This window comes from Haemorhous mexicanus, chromosome 1 (genome assembly GCF_027477595.1).
Source record: "Haemorhous mexicanus isolate bHaeMex1 chromosome 1, bHaeMex1.pri, whole genome shotgun sequence".
Taxonomy (NCBI): Eukaryota; Metazoa; Chordata; class Aves; order Passeriformes; family Fringillidae; genus Haemorhous; species Haemorhous mexicanus.
Window position 1 is genome coordinate 156,231,733 of NC_082341.1, and position 8,485 is coordinate 156,240,217.

At 46.9% G+C, this 8,485-nt stretch overlaps 1 non-coding gene across 1 annotated transcript; it reads right to left on the reverse strand.

The window, feature by feature from the left end:
- Nucleotides 1-768: 768 nt before the first annotated feature.
- On the reverse strand, nucleotides 769-841 carry TRNAF-GAA (transfer RNA phenylalanine (anticodon GAA)). Its single transcript has one exon. It is a non-coding gene; the product is annotated as a tRNA-Phe (tRNA).
- Nucleotides 842-8,485: the final 7,644 nt, after the last annotated feature.

Genomic DNA, 8,485 nt, shown 5'->3' on the forward strand with positions numbered 1-8,485 from the left:
CCACAGCTTCTCTGGGAAACCTGGGACAGGGCCTCACCACCCTCATAGGGAAGAAGTTTTTCCTAATATTCCATTTAATGCTGCCCTCTGTCAGTTTGGAGCCATTCCTCCTTGTCTTGACACTCCAGGCCCTTTTCCAAAGCCCTCTCCAGCTCTCCTGGATCCTCTTTAGGAACTGGATGGGGCTCTGAGGTCTCTCTGGAGCTGTCTCTTCTCTAGGCTGAACAAACCCAGCCTTTCCTCATAACAGAGGAGCTCTCTCTCTCTAATAATCTTCGTGGTTTCCTCTGGACTCACTCCAGACTTAGCAGCCCCCCCACATCAGTGGCTCGACATTACCCACAATTTACAGGGCAGTCCATGCCACAGGACTGGGAACAGGCAGTGGAAGGAACAAAAATCCCTTTATATCACGATTTTTGCAAAAAAACTTGAATTGTAAAACCCTGTCCCTCTTTCACAGGCTCAGACTGGTTGAGGTCCAAAGGGACCTCATGGAGGTTCCTGCTCCAAAGCCCTGCTGAAGCAGGACCTACAGCCCCTTGCCCAGCGCCACCTCCAGTTGGGAATATGTCCCAGAAGGGGAACTCCACACTCTCTCAAGGGCACTGGGCCCAGCTTCTCCTCCTTTCCCCAGAGCTGAGATGCTCCTGTCCCCTCCAGCGCCTCCCAGTCCCTCTGGCCCTGGGCTGGACTCTGTCCTGGATGTCCAGGTGTCTCCTGCAGTGCAGAGCCCGGCCCTGGGCACACAAAAGGGCAGGAAAAGTCTGCTGAAGCCCGGGATTGAACCAGGGACCTTTAGATCTTCAGTCTAACGCTCTCCCAGCTGAGCTACTTCAGCCCTGCAGAGGTTTAGATTTTTCCAAAACCTGTTGGAACATGATGAGATTTCAAACTTTCACCATTCAAAGCAGTTTGCCCAACGCTCCTCCAAGAAGAACCATGAAATGGTTTGTGTTGGAAGGGACCTTTAAGATCAACACATTTCACTCCCTGTCAGGGGCAGGGACACCTCCCACTGTCCCAGGCTGATCCAAACCCCATCCATCCTGTCCTTGGACATTTCCAGGGATGGGGCAGCCACAGCTTCTCTGAGCAACCCATTCCAGTGTTGGAATGGTGTGACTGAGCACAAAACAAAACATGAGAGAACAAATCTCAGGAAAACCCAGGCCAGGAGAAACCTCTCCCCACATATAAGAGTTTTCCCTGATGGAGCATCAGCTGGGAAGCTGACATGGAAAACAGACTTGAAAACCTTTCAGCTTTCTTGGACTATTATGTCAGACATTGCACCAAAATGTGCAGTTGTTTAACTACACTTAAATCACTCTAAACTACATAAATTGTTTCCAATGATCCCTCATCTTTCCAAATGCTGGCACTTTTTTGTTTCAGAACACTGCAATTCTGCTATCTTCTATATAATTATGTAACATATGTAGTTCATTGCTGCCTCTCCAATAAATAAGACTTATGCTCCCCAGTATGCATCCAATAACACCTAATTTTCCCTGCTTTAAATTGTCTTAAAAAGAAATCCATTTAGAAATGATTGGGAGGTAAATTTGTGCTTAAATGTAAATTATTTGAGATCAAAAAAAAAAGAGAAATTTTCCCATCTAAATGTTCTAGAGGTTGTTGTTTAACAACTTGGCTTTGATAATCAAAGTCCCCAAAACTGCAAAGAACAAGGAGTGTGCATTTTGGTTGTGCTGCTGCTTGGGAATCCAGCTTCATTTCTTGAGCATTTCCAGACATTTCTTGTGCCAGGGATTTCAGAGGGAACCTGGAGAGGGTCCTAATCCAAAGCACTCCAGAATCTGTGTAGAGTGAGGATAAATCTGGGAATGCAGGCAATGGACACATCCAAGAGGTGACACCCCCAGGTGCAGAGAAAGCAGAGGAACCACAAAGTTTCCCTAAGTTTACACCAGGAATCTGCAAGGCTCCAGAACATGTGGAGATGGAGGAAAAATCTGGAGCATCTTTAGCTCCCTCCAGAGCAACCTCCTGCCGCTGAAGGTCATCAGTTCACCCACAGCTTCATTCCAATGCAAGAAGCATCAAACATTAGAAACAAACATGGAATGGTTTGGGCTGGAAAGGACCTCAAAGATCATCTCGTTCCCACCTGCTGCCATGGACAGGGACAACTTCCGCTACTCCAGGTGGCTCTAAGCTCTGTCCAGCCTGGCCTTGGACACTTCCAGGGATCCAGGGACAGCCACAGCTTCTCTGGGAAATCTGTGCCAGGCCCTCAACATCCTCACAGGGAAGAATTTCTTCCTAATATCCAATCTAAACCTACTCTCAGTGGGAAGCCTTGCCCTGTCCCTCCATGCTCTAGTAAATCATTCCTCTCTTTGCTCTTTGTCACCTTCTTCAGGTACTGGAAGGCCACACTTAGGTCACCCCAAACCTTTTTTATCCAGGCCAAACAATCACAATTCCACCAGCCTTTCGTCACAGCAGAGCTGCTCCATCCCTCTGACACCCTTGGTGCTTCCTCTGGACTCACTCCAATAGCTCCATGTCCTTTCTGTGCTGGGAACCCAGAGCTGGATGCAGCACTCAAGAATCCCTCCTCCCATTAGATCTGGCTGCTTCAAGAGTGGGATCAAAATCTTTACACTGTCTTAAATCGGGGTGAAGGATTCAGCTTCATTATTTGTCTGTAAAAAACAGATAATCTCTAACAAAGAGAAAAACCTGGGTGTGAGAGATGGAAAAGGATTATGGCCCATGGCAGTGAAATGCATGGAGGATGGGAGGTTCTGTGTTTTCATGGATTTCACAGCCCTGATCCAATCCTGGCATGCAGCTCTGTCTCAGAACTGGGAATTTCTTTTCCAACCTCGGGGAACTCCTCCAGGTACTCACCCCGTTCAGATATAGGGTTTGTGCTGCAATTTCCCATGGTTTCTCCTCCAAAATTCCACTACTGCACATGGCTAAGCCCCAGCTGTGAATTTGGCAGCTCCAGTCCTGCACAATGAGCTTTCCTGGGTAGACAGACATTCCCTGCCAAGATCTGAGACTGAGTGCCAGCTGGAGGTGCTCCACAGGACTTGTCGGGAAAGGGGAAGCATGAGCCTCCAAATCTGTTTGGAAGTCAGGTAGGTCACACCAGGCTGTTGGGAAATCTCCATTGAAGATCCAGGTCTGAAGATTTCTCCTGGCTAAGCCAACCTACTCCTATAAAAGTTTGCTGCTGGACACATGTGAGGATATAAATGGGATCTTGCTCTTGGAGTTAGACAAGAGATGAGGTTCAAGCCCTCAGCCTGTCTGAGAACTTTCAGAATTTGCTCACCAGGTATCCTGGAGATCCTCCTGTGGCCTTCCAGTAGCTAAATGGGGACACAGGAAAGCTGGCAAAGGGCTTTTTGCAATGGCAAACAGTGACAGGACAAGGGGGGACAGCTTTAGGATGAGAAAGGGTAGATTTAGATGGGATATTACAAGGAAATTCTTCCCTGTGAGGGTGGGGAGGCCCTGGCACAGGCTGCTGCTGTGGCTGCTCCATCCCTGGAAGTGTTCAAGGCCAGGTTGGACAGAGCTGGGACCACCCTGGGATAGTGGAAAGTGTCCCTGTCCATGGCAGGAGAGTTTAAACAGGTTGATCATGAAGGTCCCTTCCAAGCAAAACCATTTTATGCCATTCCCAGAGAGCACAGAACAGGATCAAGCCCTGCAAACAACACAAGCCTGGTGGGGCAAACACCCTGAGTGGATCCATCTCCATTCTGACATCTGAAATATGGGAATAATTGGAGTTTTCTTTGACTTGGGTGTTAGAAGGGCACTGCTTTAAATCCAGAAACATCCACAAGCCGTAAACAAGATAATGGCATCAATAACCCAGCCCCAAGCCGTGCAATTGATTCTCCACGGATAATGCATCCAGCGGGAAATGGACCTGAGTGACACCAAGTCTGATGGGAAGATTGACAGCTCTGAGGCATAGAAATATTGACCCAAAGGGACTTCTGGTAGCTTATCTGGGTCCTCTGTGGCAGGAATGACATTGGATCAAACACCCATCCAGGATCTGGGGGCAGGAAAGGCTCATTTTTCCCCCTTCCCCACATATTTCTCAAGCTAACAGGTGCCAGTAAACCCTCTGGACAGTCTGGATGTAAAATAACAGTGCCCAAAATAAGATTTTCCTTCCCCTCTCCCCTTCTCCATTTTCCAGCTTCTCCCTCCAGCACCAAACTTTCACCCTTCACTGGGAGAGGAGGAAACAAAATATAATGTTCCAGCCACAAAATGCTGCACTCTGGCTTTCAAACCCCTTGTCCCCCAGGTGGGAAATGACAGCCAGCAGAGCCAGTAAACAGAAAATAGCAGAGCAACTCCCACTCTGCGGAGCTGCTGCCTCTCTCTCCCTCCAAAGGCAGCCCAGGGATGAGTCAGAGCTAAAAGCATCTCTCTCCCCGTGGGGCCGGGGCTCTGCCTGGCCCACCTGCCTTCCCCCGCCGAGGAGGGGGCTGATGCAGCCCCCCGGGCACTGCCTGTGAGTCAGGAGACCTTGCAGAGTCAGAAATGTCCCCAGGGAGGGAGGTAAAGCCACCTGCCAGCTCCTGCTCATCTGACATTTAAAGGGTATTTCATCCCAGCGTGGTTTTGGAGGGGTGGAATTGGGGGTGAAGCCTCCATCAGGCTCCTCGCAGCTCTGGGAAGTCTGTGGTGCTGAATCTTTTTTGGGGATGGGTGAAAATTGGAGCTACCTGAGGTTTTTGGGAGGGTGGTCAGACCTCCTGCCACATCAACAGCTTTTCCCTGTGAAAAAATTTCTTTCAGGATCAATTAATGGCCCAAGAGCTGCGTGAGGGGGAGATTCCAGGGATTTAGCCACAGACCTGTGTCCCTGAGGATGATTATGCAAATGGAAATAATTAAATCTGTGAATAATGTTTTTCCATCACAATTGCTGCCTGGATTATTTTATGCCTTCCTTAATCCTTCTGTCTCTGGCTGAGAGGTGCCCCCATTGAAATGTCCTAGAGCTGGTGGAAAAGGGTGGGTTTGGTATTTCTTAGGATTTCAAAGCCTCATCCCTTCCCTAAAAAATGGAAAACACTTGAACTGAGGGTTCCCAATTAAAGGAAGACAAGTCTAAATACAAGGTTATGAAGCAAAGGACTTTCTTTTTTAGTTAATAAATAGGAAATTGTGGGGGAAAAAATGTTTGGCCCCCAGTGAATTTTTAAATTATTTCAGCACCAAACCCTATATTTCTGTTAGTAAAGGATTTTAATTTAATAGGATAATCACAGAATGGTTTAGTTTGGAAGGGACCTGGAAGATCATCTGGTTCCAGCTCCTCTGCCATGGGCAGGGACACTTTCCATTATCCCAGGTTGCTCCAAGCTCCATCCAGCCTGGCCTGGAACACTGCCAGGATTGGGGCAGCCACAGTTTCTCTGGGAATTCCATGCCAGGGCCTCACCACCCTCACATGGAGGCATTTCTTCCTAGTACCTAATCTAATCTAATCTACCCTCCTTTGGTATTTTTTTGCCCCAAATTAAGGGTGAAGTTCAGTGATAATCCAAATAAAGCTTCTCCTGATGGTTAACAAGGTAGAGTGGAGATAAACCACCTCTAAAAACTCCAATGGCTGATAAACTGTGCATTTATCAGGCTTTAGATTTATTCCAAACATATAACTATGATCATCAAGCAACAGCCAGAGGGAAAAGGAAGAAAAAATGGAAAAAAAGATGTTGTTGGAAACTTTTGAAGACAACAAACTCTGTGTTTGCTGAGTCTTCCCCCATCTGCTGCATTTCACTCTGTTCTCACAGCTTTGAGTAACAGACCCCAACTAATTGCAGAGTTCTGCCTGCAAATCCACAGCCTGTTATTTTTAACCAACCTTTTCTCTTTTCTCCAGAATCTCTCCAGGATGCAGAAAGGCCATAATTTTCCCACCTTCCTAATGCAAGCAGAAGTGGGTGGCAGAGGCTTGTTGTGTCCATTAGGACAGGGAATGTGGACAGCAGCAGTTGGCATCTCCCCTGGGTGGTGAAGCCTAAGAGTGAAACCTGAACCATTTTTTGGGGGGCTTCCAGGCCACACCCTGACCACCAGGTGGTGGTTTTGGAGCTCTGGGTATGACCCACCACACGTAGGGAGGATCTTGTGGATTCTGGGATATTGTCCTTTCCCTCTGGGTCGTGTGGGAAGTGAGAGTCCACTCTCCCCTTTCACTTGGTTCCAGCAACACAAAAATAACAGCAAAGGGCTCAGAATCGTTTGGATGGGAAAAGACCTGAAAGATGCTTTCATTCCACCCCCCTGCCAAGGGCAGGGACACCTCCCACTAAACCAGCTTGCTCCAAACCCTATCTATCCTGGCCTTGAGCACTTCCAGGGATGTGGAATCCAATCTCCCGATGATTAAACCTCTGAGAAGGGGCCTGGAGTTTCATCTTTACTCCCTAAAATGGAAGGGTACAGGCTGGTAACTGATACCACATAGGAATTAAAAAAAGCCCAAATTTCTGTTAATTAAATGGCTGACTTTGAGAAATGCCAGCCAAGTATTGTATGCAGAGAGGGCTATAGATACCCAGGCTTAGAGGCAGATATACATTCTTAAAATAAAATTATTCTTTCCACGAAACAGCACAAATATCTGTAAAACTGTGGCCAGCCTTGCCAATAAATTATATTTTCCCAGCAGCAGTGGGAGTCTCTATTGCTGGCAGGATTCTGTCACACAGGACACACCAGGATGTCTCCTTCTCTCACTGACAACGTGAAAACAAATTGGGATAAAACCCCCACGCAGCTGCTGGGCTTCCCCCAGGAGGAGACACAGCCCACACGTCTGTGGGGTGGGTGGGTGTTGGCAATGTAGGTCATGGCAAAAAGCTTTGTTTTGTGAGGGCCACCTTCCTGCTGGGGGAGTGACAAGTGTGTCCTGTGCCGCCCCAGCAAGTCTGGCAGACACCACCACTGCCACTGCCTGATGTCACCCAGGATTGCAGGACAAGGAAGAAGAGTTGAGCCTGTAAAACTCAGAGCTGGGTGAGAATTTAGAGCAAGGTGAGCAGTTCACACCTAAATGGCTTTTTTTTTTTTTTTTCAGCTCATTCTGGGGCAAGAACATTGCAGGGTCGGGATGTGGAGGAGTCACAATCTCAGGAGGTGTTCAAGAAAAGCCTGGATGTGGCACTTAGCACCATGTGCTGGGTGACAGGGTGGGGATCAGTCAAAGGTTGGGCTCCAGGATCTTTGAGGTCTTTTCCAACCTGAAAGATCCTGTGATCCCCAGCCTGCAAACAGCCTGAACCTTTCCCATATGTGCATCAGAAAAGGCGCTAATGCTGGAGGAATCCTAAAAGTTTCACTCATCTGATTCCTTCAGAGGGATGGAGTGCTGCTCCTGTGAGGAAAAGATCAGAGAGCTGGGGTTATTTAGCGTGGAAAATAGAAGGATCCAGGAAAAAACTTATTGAAGCCTTTCAATACTTAAAGGTAGTTTATAAGAAAGGTGGAAGCAGAGATTTTTGTAGGGTGCGTAGGGACAGGACAAGGGGTGATGGTTTTAAACTGAAAGAGGGGAGATTTAGACTGGCTCTAAGGAAGAAATCTTTTATGGTGGGAGTGGTTAAGCACCAGATGAGGTTATCCAGAGAAACTTCCATCCCAGGAAACATTCAAGGTCAGGTTGGGTGGGGCCCTGAGCAACATGATCTGGTTGAAGATGTCCCTGATTCTTGCAGGAGGTTGGACCAGACCAGAAGTTCATTTGAAGTTCGTTTCCAACCCAAACCATTCCATGATTCTATTATAAGGGGATCTGAATGTGACCAGCTGGGATGGAGTTCTTTGAAATGAGATGGGGTGGATCCCAAACCAAATTCCTCCACATAGTCCATCCTGAATTGCATTACAGTGCCAAGAAAGCAGCCAAGTCAAGATCCTCCCTAAAGATAGAAAAGTGCCCCCACTCCCCATTTCTTTCACAGGACCAGACATTTTTGCTGTTAACATTTTTTGGTTGCTGCAAACTGAGGTGGGTTAAACCCTGCCTGGCCTAAGAACTTCCAGCCGGGTGTCACAAACCCCCACAGGTCCAAACTGCTGAAAACTCCTGTGCAGAGGGTAAAGTCTGCAATGTCCCATCATTCTGATGGGTTTGATAGCTTGGCTATGAAATTAAGGATGTGAAATTCCTCATGTGATCCTTTGCCCATGAACATCTTCATTTCCCTTATCTGCCGCAGTCCAGCCCAGACACTGTGTTGGAAACACAGCTCTAAAACAAAATAATAGATAATAAAATCCCTGAAAATTGGTTCATTACTGAATAAGAAACCTTCCAAATTTATAGATCATAATACAGCTAATAAAAAGAACAACAATAATAAAAACAATTAAAATAATTATAAATAATATTATTAATAATGAAAATCAATAAAATATATAAACAAAAATAATATTAAATAATAAAATAATAAAAATA